The sequence below is a fragment of the Neophocaena asiaeorientalis genome, unplaced genomic scaffold (assembly GCF_003031525.2).
Source record: "Neophocaena asiaeorientalis asiaeorientalis breed wild unplaced genomic scaffold, Neophocaena_asiaeorientalis_V1.1 scaffold11, whole genome shotgun sequence".
Taxonomy (NCBI): domain Eukaryota; kingdom Metazoa; phylum Chordata; class Mammalia; order Artiodactyla; family Phocoenidae; genus Neophocaena; species Neophocaena asiaeorientalis.
Window position 1 is genome coordinate 1,162,633 of NW_020173124.1, and position 23,485 is coordinate 1,186,117.

At 36.4% G+C, this 23,485-nt stretch overlaps 1 protein-coding gene across 1 annotated transcript in view; it reads right to left on the bottom strand.

The window, feature by feature from the left end:
• Window positions 1-23,485, bottom strand: part of LRP1B (LDL receptor related protein 1B) — a 1,787,379-nt gene that overhangs the window by 1,112,628 nt on the left and 651,266 nt on the right. The window lies entirely within an intron of this gene.

Genomic DNA, 23,485 nt, shown 5'->3' on the forward strand with positions numbered 1-23,485 from the left:
TAATGGCAACTTCTTGGCATGGCTCTTTTTATTTATTTTTTTTTTATTTTATTTTATTTTTTAATTGATGAGTACACATCAAGTGTTAGGCACTAAGTGCTTTACATGTATTAACTCATTTAATCTTCCTAACAGCCTTTTGAACTGGTACTATCTCTGTTCCCATTTTATAGATTTGGAAACTTGAGATATCAAAGCTACATAATGTGACCAAAATACAGCTGGAATTATCCTGTTATGTCTGAGTGCACAGAGACCCCAAATGAGTTATCAGCAGTTCTACAGTGAACAGGAACTGGGGGTTAGCACTAGAACTCACTGTACAGCCTGACCATTTTAAACAAACAAATCCATCCATAATACGCAAATACATACAGAAAGGTTCTTTGTGCTTCCTGAATAAGGAGGCCAGATAATCTGTACAGACACTCCTCTAGAGATGATCAACTAGGGTTCGGGAAGATCTTTTCCCTTGTATTCTTATAATGCAAAATACTATTAGATGAATGGATACTGTGCTTTTGCTCTGATGCATAGCTACTTTGAAAACCTATACACTGAAAACATTTGGTTTTTGAATTTTTGAATTTTATATTATTTATTTTTTTATACAGCACATCCTTACTAGTCATCCATTTTATACACATCAGTGTATACATGTCAATCCCAATAGCCCAATTCATCACACCACTCCTCCCACCCCTCGCCGCATTCCCCCTTTGGTGTCCATACGTTTGTTCTCTGCATCTGTGTCTCAATTTCTGCCCTTCAAACCGGTTCATTTGTAACATTTTTCTAGGTTCCACATATATGCGTTAATATACGATACTTATTTTTCTCTTCCTGACTTACTTCACTCTGTATGACAGTCTCTAGATCCATCCATGTCTCAACAAATGACCAATTTTGTTCCTTTTTATGGCTGAGTAATATTCCATTGTATATATGTACCACATCTTCTGTATCCATTCATCTGGCGATGGGCATTTAGGTTGCTTCCATGACCTGGCTATTGGAAATAGAGCTGCAATGAACATTGGGGTGCATGTGTCTTTTTGAATTATGGTTTTCTCTGGGTATATGCCCAGGACTGGGATTGCTGGATCATATGGTAATTCTATTTTTAGTTTTTTAAGGAAACTCCATACTGTTCTCCATAGTGGCTGTAACAATTTACATTCCCACCAACAGTGCAAAAGGGTTCCCTTTTCTCCACACCCTCTCCAGCATGTATTGTTTGTAGATTTTCTGATGATGCCCATTCTAACTGCTGTGAGGTGATACCTCATTGTAGTTTTGATTTGCATTTCTCTAATAATTAGTGATGTTGAGCAGCTTTTTGTGTGCTTCTTGGCCATCTGTATGTCTTCTTTGGAGAAATGTCTATTTAGGTCTTCTGCCCATTTTGGGATTGGGTTGTTCGTTTTTTTAATATTGAGCTGCATTAGCTATTTATATATTTTGGAAATTAATATTTGTCCATTGATAAGTTTGCAAATATTTTCTCCCATTCTCAAGGTTGTCTTTTTGTCTTGTTTATGGTTTCTTTTGTTGTGCAAAATCTTTGAAGTTTCATTAGGTCCCATTTGTTCATTTTTGTTTTTGTTTCCATTACTCTAGGAGGTGTATCAAAAAAGATCTTGCCGTGATTTATGTCAAAGAGTGTTCTTCCTATGTTTTCCTCTAAGAGTTTTATAGTGCCCAGGCTTACATTCACGTCTCTAACCCATTTTGAGTTTATTTTTCTGTATGGTGTTAGGGAGGGTTCTAATTTCATTCTTTTACATGTAGCTGCCCAGTTTTCCCAGCACCACTTATTGAAGAGACTGTCTTTTCTCCATTGTATATCCTTGCCTCCTTTGTCATAGATTAGTTAACCATAGGTGCATGGGTTTATCTCTGGGCTTTCTATCCTGCTCCACTGTTCTATATTTCTGTTTTTGTGCCTGTACTGTATCGTCTTGATTACTGTAGCTCTGTAGTATAGTCTGAAGTCAGGGAGTCTGATTCCTCCAGCTCCGCCATTGTCCCTCAAGACTGCTTTGGGTGTCCGGGGTCTTTTGTGTCTCCATACAATTTTTAAGATATTTTCTTCTAGTTCTGTAAAAATTGCCATTGGTAATTTGATAGGGATTGCATTGAATCTGTAGATTACTTTGGGCAGTATAGCCTTTTCATAATACTGATTCTTCCAATCCAAGAACATGGTATATCTCTCCATCTGTTGGTATCATCTTTAATTTCTTTCATCAGTGTCTTACAATTTTCTGCATACAGGTCTTTTGTCTCCCTAGGTAGGTTTATTCCTAGGTATTTTATCCTTTTTGTTGCAATGGAAAATGGGAGTGTTTCCTTAATTTCTCTTTCAGAATTTTCATCATTAGTATATAGGAATGCAAAAGATTTCTGTGCATTAATTTTGTACCCTGCAACTTTACCAAATTCATTGATTAGCTCTACTAATTTTCTGGTGGCATCTTTACAATTCTCTATGTATAGTAATCATGTCATCTGCAAACAATGACAGTTTTACTTCTTGTTTTCCAATTTGTATTACTTTTATTTCTTTTTCTTCTCTGTCGTGGCTAGGACTTCCAAAACTATGTTGAAAAATAGTGCTGTAAGTGGACATCCTTGTCTTGTTCCTGATGTTAGAGGAAATGCTTTCAGTTTTTCACCATTGAGAATGATGTTTGCTGTGGGTCTGTCATATATGGCCTTTATTATGTCGAGGTAGGTTCCCTCTATGCCCACTTTCTGGAGAGTTTTTAATCATAAATGGGTGTTGAATTTTGTCAAAAGCTTTTTCTGCATCTATTGAGAAGATCATATGGTTTTCATTCGTCAATTTGTTAATACGGTGTATCACGTTGATTGATTTGCATATATTGAAGAATCCTTGCATCACTGGGATAAATCCCACTTGCTCATAGTGTCTGATCCTTTTAATGTGTTGTTGGATTCTGTTTGCTAGTATTTTGTTGAGGATTTTTGCATCCATATTCATCAGAGATATTGGTCTGTAATTTTCTTTTTTTGTACTATCTTTGTCTGGTTTTGGTATCAGGGTGATGGTGGCCTCATAGAATGAGTTTGGGAGTGTTCCTTCCTCTGCAATTTTTTGGAAGAGTTTGAGAAGGATGGGTGTTAGCTTTTCTCTAAAGGTTTGACAGAATTCACCTGTGAAGCCATCTGGTCCTGGACTTTTGTTTGTTGGAAGATTTTTAATCAGAGTTTCAATTTCATTACTTGCGATTGGTCTGTTCATATTTTCTTTCTTTCTGGTTCAGTCTTGGAAGGTTATATGTTTCTAAGAATTTGTCCATTTCTTCCAGGTTGTCCATTTTATTGGCATAGAGTTGCTTGTAGTAGTCTCTTAGGATGCTTTGTATTTCTGCCATGTCTGTTGTAACTTCTCCTTTTTCATCTCTAATATTATTGATTTGAGCCCTTTCCCTCTTTTTCTTCATCAGTCTGGCTAATGGTTTTTCAATTTTGTTTAACTTCTCAAAGAACCAGCTTTTAGTTTTATTGATCTTCGCTATTCTTTTCTTTGTTTCTATTTCATTTATTTCTGCTCTGATCTTTATGATTTCTTTCCTTCTGCTAACTTTGGGTTTTGTTTGTTCTTCTTTCTCTCGTTCCTTTAGGTGTAACTTAGATTGTTTACTTGAGACTTTTCTCATTTCTTGAGGAAGGCTTGTATTGCTATAAACTTCCCTCTTAGAACTCCTGTTGCTGCATCCCACAGGTTTTGGATCATTGTGTTTTCATTGTCATTTGTCTCTAGGTATTTTTTGATTTCCTCTTTGACTTCTTCAGTGATCTCTTGGTTATTCAGTAATGTATTGTTTAGCCTCCATGTGTTTGTATTTTTTACATTTTTTCCCTGTAAGTCATTTCTAATCTCATAGCGTTGTGGTCAGAAAAGATGCTTAATATGACCAATTTTCTTAAATTTACTGAAGCTTGATTTGTGACCCAAGATGTGATATATCCTGGAGAATATTCCATGTGCACTTGAGAAGAAAGTGTAATCTGCTGTTTTTGGATGAATGTCCTATAAATATCAATTAAATCTATCAGGTCTATTGTGTCATTTAAAGCTTCTGTTTCCTTATTTATTTTCACTTTGGATGATCTGTCCATTGGTGTAAGTGAGGTGTTAAAGTCCGCCACTATTATTGTGTTACTGTTGATTTCCTCTTTTATAGCTGTTAGCAGTTGCCTTACGTATTGAGGTGCTCCTATGTTGGGTGCATATATATTTATAATTGTTATATCTTCTTCTTGGATTGATCCCTTGATCATTATGTAGTGTCCTTCCTTGTCTCTTGTAACATTCTTCATCTTAAAGTCTATTTTATCTGATATGAGTAGTGCTACTCCAGCTCTCTTTTGATTTCCATTTGCACGGAATATCTTTTCCCATCCCCTCACTTTCAGTCTGAATGTGTTCCTAGTTCTGAAGTGGGTCTCTTGTAGACAGCATATATATTGGTCTTGTTTTTGTATCCATTCAGCAAACTTGTGTCTTTTGGTTGGAGTATTTAATCCATTTACATTTAAGGTAATTATTGATATGTATGTTCCTATTACCATTTTCTTAATTGTTTTGGCTTTGTTTTGGTAGGTCCTTTTCTTCTCATGTTTCCCACTTAGAGAAGTTTCTTTAGCATTCGTTGTAGAGCTGGTTTGGTGGTGCTGAATTCTCTTAGCTTTTTCTTGTCTGTAAAGCTTTTGATTTCTCCATCGAATCTGAATGAGATCCTTGCTGGGTAGAGTAATCTTGGTTGTAAGTTCTTCCCTTTTGTCACTTTAAGTATATCAAGCCACTTCCTTCTGGCTTGTAGAGTTTCTGCTGAGAAATCAGCTGTTAACCTTATGGGAGTTCTCTTCTGTGTTATTTGTCATTCTTCCCCTGCTGCTTTCAATAATTTTTCTTTCTGTTTAATTTTTGCCAAATTGATTACTATGTGTCTTGGCATGTTTCTCCTTGGGTTTATCCTGTATGGGATTCTCTGCGCTTCCTGGACTTGGGTGCTATTTCCTTTCCCGTGTTAGGGATGTTTTCCACTATAATCTCTTCAGATATTTTCTCGGGTCCTTTCTCTCTCTCTTCTCCTTCTGGGACCCCTATAATGCGAATGTTGTTGCATTTAATGTTGTCACAGAGGTCTCTTAGGCTGTCTTCATTTCTTTTCATTCTTTTTTGTTTATTCTGTCCTGCAGCAGTGAATTCCACCATTCTGTCTTCCAGGTCACTTATCCGTTCTTCTGCCTCAGTTATTCTGGTATTGATTCCTTCTAGTGTAGTTTCCTTTTCAGTTATTGTATTGTTCGTCTCTGTTTGTTCTTTAATTCTTCTAGGTCTTTGTTAAACATGTCTTGCATCTTCTTGATCTTTGCCTCCATTCTTTTTCCGAATCCTAGATCATCTTCACTATCATTATTCTGAATTCTTCTTCTGGAAGGTTGCCTATCTCCACTTCATTTAGTTGTTTTTCTGGGGTTTTATCTTGTTCCTTCATCTGGTACATAGCCCTCTGCTTTTTCATCTTGTCTATCTTCCTGTGAAGGTCGGTTTTTTTCCACAGGCTGCAGGACTGTAGTTCTTCTGGCTTCTGCTGTCTGCCCTCTGTTGGATAAAGCTATATCTAAGAGGCTTGTGCAAGCTTCCTGATGGGAGGGACTGGCAGCGGGTAGAGCTCTGTGTTGCTCTGGTAGGCCTCGGTCAGTAAAACTTTAATCAGCTTGACTGCTGATGGGTGGGGCTGGGTTCCCTCCCTGCTGATTGTTTGGCCTGAGGCGACCCAACACTGGAGCCTATGCAGGCTCTTTGGTGGGGCTAATTGCAGAGTCTGGGAGGGCTCATGCCATGGAGTACTTCCCAGAACTTCTGCTGCCAGTGTCCTTGTCCTCATGGTGAGACACAGGCATCCCCTGCCTCTGCAGGAGACCCTCCAACACTAGCAGGTAGGTCTGGTTCAGTCTCCTATGGGGTCACTGCTCCTTTCCCTGGGTCCCGACAGACACACTACTTTTTGTATGCCCTCCAAGAGTGGAATCTCTGTTTCCCCCAGTCCTGTCGAAGTCCTGCTATCAAATCCCACTAGCCTTCAAAGTCTGATTCTCTAGGAATTCCTCCCCCCGTTGCCAGACCCCCAGGTTCGGAAGCCTGACATGGGGCTCAGAACCTTCACTCCAGTGGGTGGACTCCTGTGGTATAAGTGTTCTCCAGTTTGTGAGTCACCCACCCAGCAGTTATGTGATTTGATTTTATCGTAATTGTGCCCCTCCTACCGTCTCATTGTGGCTTCTCCTTTGTGTTTGGATGTGGGGGATCTTTTTTGATGAGTTCCAGTTTCTTTCTGTCAATGATTGTTCAGCAGTTAGTTGTGATTCTGGTGTTCTCGTAAGAGGGAGTTAGAGCACATCCTTCTACTCCACCATCTTGGTTCAGTGCCACCATGACTCTTTTTAGAATTGTATCAGGTAACATGAACCAAAAGGTTTTAGTGGAACTTAAATGAAGTTGTGTCCGCCTTAAAAGTATTTTATATTTTTAATCTGTTCTTTAGGAATATGAAGAACAGCTAGTTTTATACTTATTTATATGTGGATTCGCTTGAGCAACTCTTATGCAACAGAATTGGCTAAAGAGTGGAGAGGTGATGATGAACAGGGAGGACTCATTTAGTTTACCTAGTGGTGGTAATTGCACTTTTCATAATTACCCCTTGTGTTTTTAAAGATACATTGAACTTGGAACACCAAGACTTTTCTTGAAGTTCACCAATTCCAAGTCTTTATCAAACATCTAAAATTCCTATTTATACTTGTTTTATAGGTACTCTCCAATTTCTCTCATAATGATCTGTAATCTTGCCCACCTCACCCAAATCCAAAGTACAGTCACATAATAAGGCTACAGTCATGTATTAATCTGACACTGATTATTGCAATTGCCCAGATTTTTCAGTCAAGACACACTTAGGATTTATAATCACAGTTTTGTCAATACCTATGGGACATTAATTTAATCAATTTAGCATTAGTTTTCTCAGCTGTAAATGGAAATATCAATTGAGTCTACCAGTTGGGTTGTTGTGAGGGTCAAAAGTTATTCATGGCAAAGCACTGAGAGATATAGGCTCAGAGTAGGAATTCAACATGTGTTAGTCATGTAAATAAATGCAGCACAGTGGAGATTCTTGTAGTGGAAAATCTGGAACCAGATTCTTGAGTCCAGTTTCTGGTCCCATCAATCACAAACTGAGTAACTTGGGTAAGTTTTCTACCTTCTCTGTGTTTTACCAGGTTGTTATAAGAATTATATCAAAAACTCCTAGCATTTTTCTTGGCAAGCGCTAAGTAAGTGATTGCTATTATCATAGTTAAGAATGTTTTGAGAAGGTGAGTTACATCTTATAATGTTCTTTTCTGTTGCAAGCCCCTAAAGAAAAAAACAACCTCAAAAAATATATGTTTTACTCTACTTAGTTGAGGCAAAATTATAACAATAATGAAAAGGCCAATCTAACATCTTCTAGGATGTGCAAAATTAAGTATTTGTTCAACCATTTGTTTGGGGATGTCAACAAATTTTTATGATGTAGCTTTACTAGCTGAAGTATTACCACTAATAGGATTCCTTGTATTTTTTCATGTATATTTATACAATTACTGCTATACAAGCGTATTCGTTTTGTCAAAAAAATTCATAAACCCAGGAGATTATAAAAATTTTTAGTTAGAAACCAAAAATGCATCAGTAGTTCTAAAAAAGCAAGATTTTTTTTTAAAAAGTGATACTTGTGTTGGCTCAAATACAAGTATGAGTTTTCATTTTTAAGACTGTCAGGTAACTGATGAACATGACAGAAGGAGCGAAAATGTACATCTGGTGTTAAGGAAAAAGGCTCAGCTACTTATAAATTTTGAGAAAACAGGAAAAAATGTTTGGGTTTCTCAGAGGCAATATACAGAACCATTAGATTCTTTCTACTGGTAACATGTAGGGACAAAAGAGAAATTTGTTTAGAAGAATGAGTCAATTGGTTTCTTCATAGACTAGCTACTATTGTGTCCCCCTACTCCCCTTGATATACTCTTGTCTTGGTTTCCCTCACTGCTGGGTAACTGGTAAGACAGCTGGGTGATGGCTTAATGGATTGTACCTTAACCAGTTCTTCCCAAATTTTCATACCAAAACATATTAAGACAATGAAAATTTGAAAGTTACACTGAAGTAAATAGCAGAAATTATCTGTAGAATAAGTGTAGCGGTTGCCCCAGCCCTTGGGAATTAACCTCAAAATTGAGGGAATCAATACCTTTAACCTCTTTGACCAATGCTGATATACTTCAGTTGGAAAACTGCTAAAACCAAAATGTTGTTGTCTTTCTTGAAAATGGAGATAGAGATGGGGCAATCTGAGAAATGGCAATGCTTGCCTCAATTCAAATTCTCAACTGAAACCAGGCAATATGGGTAAACAGTGTACTATTTCTTTGGGCAATAATCCACCCTTGATTCCCAATGAACATTTCTGAAGTAACGGTGTATATAACCCATGAGGCTCCTTTAGTCCACCCTGATAACAGAGAGAAAACTCACCCTGATCTCTACTTCTACCTATTTACATGTGACAAGAAGAGGCATAGGATAATGGAGGCTGCATGAATTCCTCAGAATATGTCAACATTGCATTAAATGATTCACCTCTTGAAGACTTTCAGGCATTCAGAGCATTTCACAACCAGCAATCATCATTTGCACATAGCAAGGAACAGGGTTGGAGGCTCTCTGATATACCCAGAATTATCCCTTTAGTTGCTAAATCATGAGGACTTGGGGGGACCTGAGAGAGGCACTGTGATGACAGATTAGCACAAGAGAAATTTTAAAATAGTACAAAGACTCTTAAAATTTTAACAAGTATGTTAGTCCTGGTGAGAATATCACTTCAGTTGTCAGTAATGCACATTTAGAAAACATTTCCAGTCCCTCAAATCTAATTTTAGGTGACCTAAGCAAGGTAGCAGAATTTAAAATATAGTAATTAATTACAAGAAAGAAGAACTCTATCATGAGGAGGATTTAAAATATATAAACACAGGAGAATTGTATCCATGTTTTTGAATTTTCTATAAGCCTTACCCAATTAACTGAAATAGCTTCCATATTTTAATGAACCTCATTTTACAAATAAGCCTTCCAGGATAATGCAAGGATAGCATGATTCATCTGTATGTTCTTGAATGTTCAAATTATTTTTAAACATAACTCTGTTCAGTTAAAGTGATAGTGGAAGACATAAATCTCATCAAATGTCCTTTCTGACTAAAGATAATCGAGATAGTGCATTGTGTGAAGGAGTGGAGATTCTTCTTCTGTAATGGCAGATATAGTCAAATATCTGAACTTGTCACAACATCATTATATCTTAGCAGGACCAGTATCAATCCTCCCCCACCGAAGTTAACCTCCTCACCCTACACTCTGTCACATCCCACTTTGGGGGTTTTGTCCCATCAAGATTTGCTGCTTGCTTGTATTTCCCATGTCTATCTTTCCAATAGGTCTAACTCCTCCCTGAAATCTCATTCAATTTTTTTAAACCTACACTCAAGAACAAAGTCACTTTTTCTGATTGAACATTTCTTGACATAGTATCCCTTCTTTCCTACTTTTCTTAACTGTTAAACTTCTTCAAAATGTAGACTGCACCTGCTGTATTCCCATTCCCTTCTTACTCCAGCCACTGCACTTCCAACTCTGCTGAGCTTCTCTGCAAGGTCTTAGTGGTACCACTAACAGTGAAGCCAAAGGCATACAAGGTCCTTCAAAAGCTGGTCAGAATTCCTTTCTCTTAGACACAATTTCCACCATTATTTTTCATGCTTCTTAAACTCTTGTCACATTACTGCTGTTGTTATTTATACTATTCCATGAACACACTAAGATGCATTTCACACATGCTCTTTTATAAACTTTCCTCTCTCTCTGACTGGGAAACAAACATCTAGTATACTGCCTGACACAGAATAAACAGTGTTCAATATACGGTTGGTGAATGAAGTTGTAGCAATTGAACTTTCTTTGATATGCTGGAAGTTACCTTTTTTTTTATCATCAATGAATTCTCAGAATTGGTTTTACAGCTTTCACCCAATGACTAGTCTCAAAATCGTAACTGTTCTCAGTTGCTGGCCACAAGAAATCAAAACTCCTTGGCCTAATATCATTGTCTAGTTGAAACTTATTAGCATTATTTACAATTAATTGCAATTGGTATTGTATACAAGTATTTTCAGTACTTAATACTCGACTTTATTCCTTGTTATCATTCACCTCCCTAAAACACACATTTTTTCCCACCTATGGATTTTTTGGTATGCAATATCATCATCTGAAAAGTAAACCTTCTCTTTCTTTTTCACCCAGCAAGCTCTTTTTCACCTTCAAGCTCTAGCCTCTTCATCAGGTTTTCTTTGTGAAAAATAACAGGTAATAGTAGAAGCGTTCTGAGGCTTAGAGATCAAAACCTTGAATCAGGGTTTTTATCTGCCATGTATTAGCTGTCTAAACTTGAGTAAAGTACTTAACATCACATGATTGTCATAAGGATCAAATGAAGTCATCGTTTGGGAAGCATACAAATTTTTTATTTGTTGTTTTGTTTTTGTTGCTCTTTGGGGGTTTCTTTTGGTTTATTTGTAGGTGTCATTGATCCCAATTTGTTCTACAAACCCACAGATATTGTTTATTTCAAATTTTAATGTTTTTAACAGTACAAATATCTCTATAATTTATGAACTGTACTAATATATGCAGTTTCATGTATATTTCTTAAGGCACAAGGCCTTTATGTAAAAAAAAAAATATATATATATATATATATATTTCCTCCCACTTTAAAATATAAAGCAGAATGTAGGAATAAAAAACAATGATTACTAATTGATATAAAATCAAGTAAAAAAATTTGGTGCCTAAAGTTATCAGAAAGCAAGCATGAAATACCTTCAAAATTCAAAAAATTAAAATTATTCGGTTTGGGATTTTGTTTGATTATACCTGTCTATCCACCTAGAATGTTGAGATTTGATCATAATTTGAAGAATTGTTTGAGACTCGAGTTCTAGTAAAGTATAGTACTGATTGAAGAAAAAAAACCCACTGAGGAATATAAGGATTATTTCCATTGATACGCTCTCTTACAATATTTGTCTTTTGAATACTGAATCCTATGGAGATTTTCTATTTCTTAAGTTGAAGATCCTATCATTTCTAAGAATTTGTGACAACTGCTTTAAATAGTAGCACTTTCAAACTATACTAAAAAGCTACAGTAATCAAAACAGTATGGTACTGGCACAAAAACAGATATAGATCAGTGGAACAAAGTAGAGAGCCCAGAAATGGACACACACCTATGTGAGCAATCAATATATGACAAAGGAAGCAAAAATATATAATGGGGTAAAGACAGCCTTTATGATAAATAGTGCTGGGAAAACTGGGCAACTACATGCAGAAGAATCAAACTGGACTACTCTCTCACACCTTGCACACACATAACTTCAAAATAAATCAAAGACTTAAATCTAAGATCTGAAACCATAAAACTTCTTAAAGAAAACCTAAGCTCTTTCACATCAGCCTTAGCAATATCTTTTGGAAAATGTCTCCTCAGGCAAGGGCAAAAAAACCCAAAAAATAAACAAATGGACTATATCAACCTAAAACCTTTTGCACAGTGAAGGAAACTATCAACAAAACAAATAGGACACCCACTGAATGGGAGAAGATATTTGCAAAAGGTATCTCCAATAAGGAGTTAATATCCAAAATATACAATGCACGCATGCAACTCAATTGCAGGAAAAAAAAAACCTTGTTGGAAACGGGCAGAGGTTCTGAATAGACATTTTTTCCAAGGAGGGCATACTGATGGCCAACAGGCACATGAAAAGATGCTCAACTTCACTAATCATCGGGGAAATTCAAATCAAAACCAAAATAAGATGCCATCTCACACGTGTCAGAATGACCAGAGTCAAAATGACAATTAATAGCAAGTGTTGGTAAGGATATGGAAAAGAGAGAACCCTCATACACTGTGATACTCATTTCATGATGTATGTAAATCAAATCATTATGCTGTACACCTTAAACTTATACAGTGCTGGACATCAATTATATCTCAATAAAACTGGGAACAAATTTTTTTAAATCTTTAAAAAATTAACTTTCCTAGAATCATTTTAAAAACGTTTTAGTTTCTTTATAACTAAGCAACATATTAAGATTTGTGGAGCACCATTAACATGACTGCAAAAAACTTTTCTATCTTTTCTATCTCTATTAAAAAGAAAAAGAATTTTTTTAAAGAATGCTTTTATACACAATTAGATCCATTTTCCTGGAAATATTATACACAATCACCTTTTAAGGAGAAAAGGTAACTCTTATGCAATTAAGTGTATGGAAATAGTACATTATAACATTTATTATAATTCTCACAGCTGGGAAATCAAAATAGCTAACAGCAATATGGGATGCTTGTGAAGACTGTAAAGCATGTAAACCACGTTATTTACTCCATGTTGTTTGGGAAAATTGGTACACAATGTAAATATAATTAATATCCTGTATCTGTTTAATATTAAATATAACATCGGATTGCATAATGCCTTTACAGTTGTAATATAACTTTCCTAGAACTATGTTCATTTCATAAGATACTATTCTTGTTTTCAGGGATAATTTTCTTTTGCATATGAGCTACTTCACCTGACAGACTGATATTTTAATTTAAGTGGAAAGAATGAAAAGAAATTTATATATTCAAAGAATACTAGTATTCTAATAATTAGTATTCAAAGAAATACTATTTATAGTATTTTTAAAGAAAATTAAAATTGGATTTATGAGTTTCAACTTCTAAATAAAATACTATTCATTGATATAATTTGTTAAAGCAATCTATATGATTAAAATCAAGGATACAGAAATAGAAGAACCTCAAAAGATACACGTGCACTCTCTCTAACAGTAACTCACTCAAATTAAACAATTACTTTGTAAAATAGGCTCCAGTAATGACTTGTTTACATATTTCAAATGGATGCTGTGAAGATTCAAGAACTGGAAGAGATGTAAAGGTGATTGATTTTGTCCAGCTGTACTACCCCTAAGCTATCTCTGACATCTGTCCTATTTTTAAAGGCCCTGGGGGAGGAGATTTTACTGCTTTGCTAACTTGTTCTAAGGTTTAAAAATCCTTTTTCTTTAGTCCTTAGTCTTCAGAAATCTCAGTATAGGATAATTCCTTACATCTAACATACAGCACTTTATTTATGCAGTTAATATATGAAAAGCATGCCTGGTCACCTAAGGAAGACTGCGATATTAAAGCAATTCTGCTACAACTAAAGACGCCATTTTGTCTGCTGTTATGAGTATGAATAAATGGGTGGTTAGTTAAGACTCTTACTAAAAACTTTCTGAATCATATCTGGAAGTACTATTATGTTAAAATAAAGAGCTCTACATCTGTGTGTGTGTGTGTGTGTGTGTGTGTGTGTGTGTGTGTATTGCTAACTTTAGAATATATCAAATAATTTTTATCAGTTTGACTGTCTACATCCGAATCCAACAAATACAGGTTAAGTCACAACATTCTCCTGCACATAACTGTGCACATTCAGAATACAGTCAAAATTGGCAAATTAAAAATATTGTATGGACATAACCAACGCATTGTTGTCATTCATTACAGCTTTAGAAATAGGAACTTTATCAAGCCAACACACTGTCTTGCTTTATGACTTTCCACTTAAAGGCAAATAGATAAAATAAATGAAATCACTGTTTTATGAGTGAGTGTCATTGCATCATTGCCATTTATTAAACCCAGTGCTAATGGAGGAAACTCAGCTTGGGGGATTAACAAATTATTGTCATTTAGGTATTTTAAATGCTCCTTTATTCCTTCCCATGTATCTATTCTTCACATGTTCTTTCATTTCTGGATCACCCCATTCTCTCTTTGTCAAAAGGTCTAGAAATTTGTTTTCCCTTCCCTGCAACTCAGTTAAAACAGATGTATATGCTTTTTTAATCTCTTAGAGCCCTGCTCTCTGCTAGGCAACTTTACATACTAGGTGCTATCTCTTACAGGTAATGTATTTACATTTAAACAAGATTCTTACAGAAACAATATCGATAGATTAATTCCAAAGATTAGAATTGTAGGCCCTCTGTTAAAATGACAAAGGTACTTTTGTTTGAGAGAAAGGGACAGTTCATTGATTGATACATCACATTTTTTGGTAGCAACTGTATTGATTTGTAGTTGGCTCTCAACACTTTTTAAATGAATGAATATGTATTTAATCAACGAACCAGAAAGAAGATGCCTTTCTATCAACAATTTACGGATATCCTACTGAGTCCTCAAGAAGTAAAACAGGTTCCAGTCATACCTTAAAACTTCTGTGAATAAAAGATTTACCCAGTCTGAAGATAATTAAGGAAGCAGAAGATGAAATGTTCCATTTGGGAGTATCTTTTTTCTGAAATATAGAAGATTAGTGTTTCACCTTTAAGGCCAATGCTTTTTTCTTCCTGTTCTCTGGGATTACTTTACCTATTGTAGCCAGGTGACAGCTCCTGATTGCAGTTCTGAATTTCAGGGCAGTGTGGAAAGTCTACACAACCTGAAGCATGTATGACTCCCTGGTAGAAAGCATGTTAAAAGACTGATGCCTACCAAAAAACAAAACTAAACAAACAAAAAAATGCCAAAATCAGATAGTTCCACACATCCTCCAGAGGAAAGGGAGTCTTACTATAATAAAGGGATAATAAGCGGGGCAGCCAACTGGCTCATCCACATGTCAGGACCGACAGCTGACAGTCCTTCAATCTTTCATTCCACACATGTGTTAGCGATTGTTTCTGAGCCAAAATCTATGCACACAGAGGCATCTCCATTGTCACTCTTAAGAGGGATTGCTTGTTTACTTTTTCTTAGAAATTTGTAAAGGAAGACACTCTTCCTCTACAGGCTAAGATAATGAAAGGTTAGATGCAGGTCCCCAGTTAAAGCCTAAAAACCAAAGGCAGGTTAATGTCAGGTGATAATGGAAGAAAAGATTTCGGTGGTATGTTGCCCAAATGCTAACAGTCAAAGGAAGTCTAAAACTATAAATCGTTACCAAGACCCTCAAAAGATATTATTTAATTTCCCCTCCAAAACAGTAAGTAACAAAGCTGATATTTGATGAGTAGATATATAAGAAGGGAAAACTAGTAAATACAATGTCTCTGTACTTTCATCTTTTCAGATTAAGAACTATTTTGAGGATCTTTTTGATGGCAAGCATCATTTTTCATCCAATTAACTCTTCACTATAATTTGAATAGCACGAAGACAGCTCCACAAAAACTGGAGAACAAGCTTTTTTTATTTTACAGGGCTCCCTCAAGACAACATTAAATTATACATACTGACTTAAATACTATCTTTCTGATTTAAAGAGAAGTTTGCTCCATGACCCTTGATCAAACAACCTAGAATGACTGTGATATATGTGAACAAGTAGCAAGATCTTTCCTGATTCCACTGGTAAGTTTATTAAAATAAAAGTTATTTGATAGGAGTTATTCGTTCATTATGCCATGTTTGGGAAAAAAAAAAAAACCTGATACTTGCTTAGAAAGAATGGATTAAGAGAAAAAATGGAGAAGAGAGAAGAGGAATAAATATACGCCTTGAGTCACTCCATCACATTTTGAAAAGAAATTCTTCGCTGTGTGTGAAAACAAACAATTGTTTGAGGGACCTGGTTAGCGTACAAATGGTTTTACAGTGAGAGGGACTGGTCAGAGCACATGTAATCGTTCTAGTTGCACTGGAACCGTGTTGCAAAGACATAGGCCAATTTATACTTGAGAGGAAGACAGAATGTTAAATAGTCCAGTTTAAAAGCCACAGGATGATACAGACATTCTTACGCAGTGTTGAATCATTGGTAGAGTGTATACATTGTGTATTTCAGACCAAAAGTGAAATACTATTGATGAAAGATAATCTTCAAATTTTAATATTTATGCCCTTTAAAATGGTGCTAATTCAGAAAATGATTTTAGGATTCACTTTTAATAAAAACAAACTTCTTTACTGCGTTCTGTAAAAGTAGCATTATATTAATAGGATAACCGCTGTTTACTGAGTGCTTCCTGTGTTCCAGGCTCTGTAAGCACAGAGGTAAGCACATAATGGCCATTATCTTATTAAATCCTTACAAGAACATTATGAGTTAGATATTATAATTGCTGGTATATAGATGAGGAGATTGAAGACCACAGAGGCTAAGTACCTTCTTCAAGGTCACAGAGCTGTAATGCTATTATTTCAATTCAGGTCTCCTATCTCCTAAAACCGGTTTCTTTACTACTATATTTTGGAACAATCTCAATCACATGTAACCAAGAAACAAACAAGGTATGACACCTAATTATGCATCTCTGTCTGTTTCTTTCTCTTTCTGATTAAGGATCTTGAAGAAAAGGGAAGAAAATCATGTTATAAGGTTGTGAAGCCATGCCACGTCGATACTTAAGCAGCTCTTACAGTCAGGGGTGATGCCTGAAATTTAACAACAAGGGAAATACACTACACAGGCTATGGCTTCTACTAGTAGCCGTAAGGGGGTAACTTGAGGGGAATCCTGGCCAGCTGTGGATGACCCATGACCTCTTGCTGCGGGACCACCACCAACTCCAGATGTTCAGGCCTGTTTGACTAGGGAGAGAGAGATAGTGATGGGCAAAGCAAATTGGAGGAAGGACAGCCTGGGTGACAGGCAAGTAAGTTGAGCTGTGCTAGGAAAGCTGATTTCTTTGCCCACTTTGGTCTGAAGGAGCATGGGGCTATTTGAGGGAGTCCCAGGAAGGACTGGGTAGCAGCAGTTTAGAATCAGAATACAAGTAGTTCAGTATTTTATCAACCAGTACTGTTGTGCCATGCATACCAGCTAAACTTCCATTGCGCTTAGAGGAATTCGTATTATCTATTTCCTGTAAATTCTAACTATAAACATGGTTCCCATATGCTTGGCCTTGATGACAGAATCCTTATTCACTATGACTCTAGGTTGTGCTCATTAAATACAAAGAGGTTTTCAATGGTATGTATTGCTAAGGCAAAGCTCAAGCCTTCTGAAGATCAATGTTCTAAACCATAGCCCCCAAGCCCCCCTTTGAACCATCTGATCAGGCTTTCACCATGTACTTATTTCTGCTGTGGTGGGGGCATCCTCTAGATCAAACAGACTGGCCACATGTCAACTGCTACCTCTTTCTGGTAAAGTCCAGCTATTTCTGCCCCTCAGCTTCAGTGCCTGGTTAGCTTGGCAGGATGAAGCCCCACAGGAAGAATGCCAATATCATAGATTAAAATACCATATGGCAAAGTTATCTGCCTGTTTTTCAGCCACGGAGTTTACCTCCTAACATCTGCCACCCATACTCCCAATCTTCTACCCGTCATATCCATATCGCCTTCATGCTAGAACTGACAAAGTGCAAGTCTGTATCTCTGAAGCAATATAAATCCCTAAAAGGAAGAATGAAGACCATTTAGGATTCAACTGAATATTTAAAAACATAGAGTCTTAGCCAGGCTTGAGTTTGAGTTCAGTGTGCTAACACTAAACCCTCAGGCAGATCCCCCCTGGGAAACCCTGTATGGAATCACTGTAGAGCCTTTGAGAGTACTCATATAACTGCTTCCATCCATTAAAGAGCACCCTGGCTCTCCTGTTTTTAAACGGAGCCGAATGTCTCTAGCCTTGTCTCCAAACTTTATAAAAACAAGTGCATCCTGGATGTGGAGTTTTATGCCGAGTGAAAAGAGAATACAGGAAACGATGAGATTGAATTTGAAACACACACAAACTAACATACCTAATCGCAACATTACTAATAAAGATCTTCCTCGTAATGAGGTTGCATCCCAATAAACTCATCTTAAGTTGAAAAGATCATTAAGTCAAAAATGCATTTAACCCACCAAACATCAAAGCTCAGCCCAGCCTACCTTAAAGGTGCTCAGCATACTTATATTTGCCTACAGTTGGGCAAAATCATCTTACAAAAGCTTATTTTATAATAAAGCACTGACTATCTTATGTCATTTACTGAATACTGTACTGAAAGTGAAAAACAGAATGGTTATCTGGTTGTAAGTGCATCAGTTGTTTACCCTCATTATCACGTGACTGTCTGGGAGCTGCATCTTGCTGCCACTGCCCAGCATCCCAAGAGAGTATGTACCTCTTATTGCTAGCCCAGGAAAAGATCAACATTCAAAGTATGGTTTCTACTGAAGTGTATATTGCTTTCCCATCACTGTAAGTTTGAAAGACCATAAGTTGAACCATCACAAATCGGGGACTATTTGTAATGTTAATGAAACTAACCCACTAAATGATATCTGAATGGTCTGAAAAAATTAACTAGTGAGGTCTGTTATTTGGATACTAGAGAGGAAGGAATTCCTTACATTTATGGAAAATTCTAACAATTTATAAAATTGCAATACCCTCTTGAAAATTTTCTTGGCTCAGACAGAAAGAACAAAACGGCAACAACAAAAGGAATTTTCTGATTCTCCATGTTGAGGATTATAAAAAAGATATAAATTAAATGCACTCCCCACCAGCCAACTATTTTACATTCGGTAGTGTATATATGTCGATGCTACTCCCACTTCTCCCCAGCTTCCTCCTCCCACCCCATGTCCTCAAGTCCATTTTCGAGGTCTACCTCTTTATTCCTGCCCTGCAACTAGGTTCATCAGTATTTTTTTTTTTTTTTAGATTCCATATACATGTGTTAGCATAATGTATTTGTTTTTCTCTTTCTGACTTACTTCACTCTGTATGACAGACTCTAGGTCCAACCGCCTCACTACAAATAACTCAATTTCGTTTCTTTTGATGCCTGAGTAATATTCCACTGTGTATATGTGCCACCTCTTCCTTATCCATTCATCTGTCCATGGACATTTGGTTGCTTCCATGTCCTGGCTACTGTAAATAGAGCTGCAGTGAACATTTTGGTACATGACTCTTTTTGAATTATGGTTTTCTCAGGTTATATGCCCAGTAGTGGGATTGCTCAGTCCTATGGTAGTTCTATTTGTAGTTTTTTAAGGAACCTCCATACTGTTCTCCACAGTGGCTGTATCAATTCACATTCCCACCAACAGCGCAGGAGGGTTCCCTTTTCACAACACCCTTTCCAGCATTTATTGTTTCTAGATTGTTTGATAATGGCCATTCTGACCAGCGTGAGGTGAAACCTCATTGTAGATTTGATTTGCATTTCTCTAATAATTAGTGATGTTGAGCAGCTTTTCATGTGCTTCTCGGCCATCTGTATATCTTCCTTGGTGAAATGTCTATTTAGGTCTTCCACCCATTTTTTAACTAGATTGTTTTTTGATATTGAGCTCCATGAGCTGTTTGTATATTTTGGAGATTAATCCTTTGTCTGTTGTTTCATTTGCAAACATTTTCCCCATTCTGAGAGTTGTCTTTTTGTCTTGTTTATGGTTTCCTTTGCTGTGCAAAAGCTTTGAAGTTTCATTAAGTCCCATTTGTTTATTTTTGTTTTTATTTCCGTTACTCTAGGAGGTGGGTCAAAAAAGATCTTGCTGTGGTTTATGTCAAAGAGTGTTTTTCCTATGTTTTCCTCTAAGAGTTTTATAGTGTCCAGGCTTACATTTAGGTCTTTAATCTATTTTGAGTTTACTTTTGTATATGGTGTTAGGGAGGGTTCTAATTTCATTCTTTTACATGTAGCTGTCCAGTTTTCCCAGCACCACTTATTGAAGAGGCTGTCTTTTCTCCATTGTATGTTCTTGCCTCCTTTGTCATAAATTAGGTGCCCATATGTGCGTGTGTTTATCTCTAGGCATTCTATCCTGTACCATTGATCTTTCTGTTTTTGTGCCAGTACCATAGTCTTGATTACTGTAGCTTTGAAGGACTCAAAAGGTGGTCAACTTTTACAGTGAATTCTGCCCTACAGTAAATATTGTTGTAGCAAGTTTTTACTGAGTCTCACCTCCACTAAATCTTTTTTTGTCATATATATTTGCAAAGAAAACCACTAATTCATTTTCTTTTCATCTGCCCTTTCTGACCTTCATACCCATGGTAATGAACATAAAAATGGTCAATGGGACTTGAAACAGAAAGGAAAAGGAAAAACAAAGCTCAACAGAAATGTGAGTAATGGAAAATCAGGCACTGGGTAACAGAACTGATCCAGTTTTTATATGACCCTAAATTTATAACATGGCTTTTGAAATTGCTCTTTTCTATAGAAGCTTGAATAGGTACATGCCAATGAAAATTTTCCAAAAGCACTTTTTTTTTTCCCATTTTTAAGTTTAATACTTTTTCCCTAAATTGTTTATTCTAAACAATACATTTGTTAGTTCAATACCTTTACTACATGGGATCTGATTGAAACCTCATCAAAGATAGGCCTTTTCAGACTTGGGCACACACACACAAACGATAATTTGGTGAAATAGAAAATAATATTCTGCTAAAGCAAAACCATATATATATGAGTTTGAGAAAATATACAAATCTTTTACTACAGCATTTCCTTTTGGTTACACCTATGTTCTCATTATGGTATTATCTGATGAAGTTGATTAATGACCACAATTGAGGTAGAATAGCACAGTATTTAAGATAGAGTAAGGACAAGTAGGGTTTTTCCTCATACTCCCAAATTAGTGTGAGGTGAGGACAGAGACAAGGGTCCAGGAAAAAGGAGATGACAGAAGAATAAGCACTGCAGGGTGATTCCTGTTTGACCAAATTCTCTTTACTTTTCCCTAAGAATGAACTGCTATGAAAATGCTTATAGAATCCAGTAAGGGTCTGCCAGGCCTGAGCTCTAGTGCAAATCTACTGAACAAACGGCAAACTATCAGCCACTGAAGAAAGAAAAAGTTGGTAACTGTTGAGGCTTTCTAAAAGTTGGCAATGCATAACTACAAGTTTTCTACCTTTAAAATATTTAAATTAAATTTCAACTTCAATGAAAATAAACTCAAAATTAATATTTAGGAGGTAAATTCATTTTGAATCTTTAAGAAATGTTTCTAAAAGTGAAAAATAACCTACTACAGCAGTATAACAAAATATAAAATTACTCAAGAATTATATTACTATTAAGTATATTACTATTAAGTATATTACTATTAAGTATGGTGACTTTTCCACAGTCAATCTCTGAATGCTTGAAATTTTTGGTTGTACAACTTAAAAGGGAAAGTTGAGTATCTCAGAACCCAACATACCTATGTAACATTAGTATTTGAAGCTAGGATACTATAAAGTGCCCAAAACATATATAATTTATGACCCTAATAAAACACAGCCATTAAATGCCTTAAATTGCTGAAAAGGAATGGTGAAATAAAATGCAATTCTTTTTTAAATAGGGAGACTTTGTTACTCTGAATTAATGTCTTTATCTGTAGCATGTTGACAACTTGTTCTGTGTATAAAGTTCTACTGAACTGAGGAATAAAAGCCAGATGTTTAATGTCTGTCATTTTTTGGGGTGAGATTCTGAGTAATATGGTTCCATAGGCTACAATTCTGGACCCTTTTTCTTTAAGACATTTTTTGATGTGAGTTTCAGGTCACTGTCATTTTGAAATATAAATCCTCTTGCAAGTTTCCTACCTGGTAAAATAACTTTCACAATGGTATCCCTTTACATCCTTCACTATGTATTATGGCATCAGTGAAACTGCAGGGAAAATAAATTTTTACCAAAGATTCAGTCTCTCAAAATGAGTCCAAATCTTGTCTCTAAACCTCAGGCTCCACCCTGCAAAAGGGCTGCTTCCTGGCTCACACTCAGAGCAACTGCATAAAGGTGATATCTTTTCAGTCACTCCAGGGAAAGCGCTATGGAATCTACCTCTCCAAACCACTCCTGGGCTAACCAGTTCCCACAGGTATGTAGCTAATGTCGGCCATGACATTCTCTGCATGTTGTCCGCCTTTGAGTAGAAACTCTACTGCATGTCTTTTTTGTTGTAAATATCCCTAAAATTCAGTTATGGCTTCTACAAAAGTTGGCAGTGGCTTAGATAGGCAAAAAATACCAACACCCAATCTGTTCCATCTGGGCTCTATTTCCCCAGGCCCTGAGCAAAGTGGTCACAAATTTCACTTTCATCAGTGTCTCCTTTCATGGTTTCATATCTCTACTCTGGTCTGAGAAACTAAAAAATAGAATATATTGTATAATTGACAAGAAATGATTTCCCTTGACAATGACATAACTAACATTTGTTGAATGCTTCCCATATATCAGGCAGTGTTCCAGAGCCCTTTGGAATTAGCTAGACTCAGCCTTCTGATCAATCTTATGGGGCACACTTCTAATTCCCATTTTATGGGTCAGGAAACAAAGACCTAGAAGTTAAATATCTTGTCCAGAATCACAGCTATTATTTTGTGGAATCAGGATTCAAACTCAGGCAGTTTGGCCTCAGGGCTCCACAATTACCCACAGTGATCTGCTGCCTATGAGACTGTATTTCCAGAGTAGAACCTCTTCCTTCCCTTAATACTTATCCCAATTCCAATTTGTACCTTCTGACCATTTTCACCCAATTTCTCCTGCCCCCCAACCCCTGCCTCTGGGAACTACCAGTCTGTTCTCTGTTCCTATGAGTTTATATTTTTTTCAGTTTCCACATATGAGATCACACAATATTTGTCCTTGTTTTATCTGACTTATTTCACTTGGCAAAAATGCCCTCAAGTTCTATCCATGTTGTCGCAGATGGACGGTTCTTAATATCACTGTGGAGAAAGGTCTGCGTTGGACTCCACGCAAGATGTCATGGTAATCAATAGTTTAAATGAGGACTCATGTGTCACATCTTTTAAATTCCCAAAATGAATGAGGCTTGGGAATACAGCTAATACTTTGGATATTTAAGTAAGTTATTTTTAAACTGTAATGATTGGCCAGAAAAGAAAAATTAACAAGGAACAATGTAAAGTTGCAATTTGGAATTTAAAAACGATACATGTAAGATTTGTTTTAGCACTCAGCATTAGGCTTCCTTAATAGGTGTAAATTTTTATATATGATTTTGATTTTTTTATGTTTATTGGCACATAATTGCTTTACAATGTTGTGTTAGTTTCTGCTGTACAGTAAAGTGAATCAGTCATATGCATACATATATCCCCATATCCCCTCCCTCTTGCATCTCCCTCCCTCCCACCCTCCATATCCCACCCTTCTAGGTGGTCACAAAGCACCGAGCTGATCTCCCTGTGCTATGCAGCAGCTTCCCACTAGCTATCTGTTTCACATTTGGTAGTGTATATATGTCAGTGCTACTCTCTC